Genomic DNA, 664 nt, shown 5'->3' on the forward strand with positions numbered 1-664 from the left:
AAAAAAAATTATTTTATTTCTTCTCTGTCATTGGTTAGCAGTCTTCACATGTAACTCCTGTTGAATTTTAGGAGTTATGTCTGAAGACTGTAAAGCTTTTTTATCGGTGAGTGTTTGAGTGTTTTTTTTTTTTTTGGTTGTTGCTAGAAGTCCAAACCATCTGGACTCCTCTTTAGTGATGCTGGGCATCTTTTCATGTGCTTAGTAGCCATGAAAAGAAGTTTGTATAACTTCTTTGGAGAAATGTCCAAGTTCTTTGCTCATTTTCAAATTAGGTTATTTTTTGTTGTTGTTGTTGTTGAGTTTTAGGAGTTTTCTATATAGTTTGTGTATGAACCCCTTATTATATATATGATTTGCAAATGATTACTTCCATTTTATGAGTCTCCTTTTTACTTCTGATGCACAAAGTTTTAAATTTTCATGAAGTCTAATTTGTCATATTTTGGTTGCCTGTACCTTTGATGTCATATCGAAGAAATCAATGCCAAATTTATTGTCGAGAAGCTTTTGCCCTATGTTGTCTTCTCTAAGATTTTTATAATTTTAAGAATTGCATATAGGCCATAGATCCATTTTGAATTAATTTTTAATAGGGTCCAGTGTCATTCTTTTGCATGCGGATATTCAGTTTTCCCAGTTCCATTTGTTGAAAAAACTATCT

The sequence above is a fragment of the Theropithecus gelada genome, chromosome 1, assembly GCF_003255815.1.
Source record: "Theropithecus gelada isolate Dixy chromosome 1, Tgel_1.0, whole genome shotgun sequence".
In the NCBI taxonomy this organism is placed as follows: domain Eukaryota; kingdom Metazoa; phylum Chordata; class Mammalia; order Primates; family Cercopithecidae; genus Theropithecus; species Theropithecus gelada.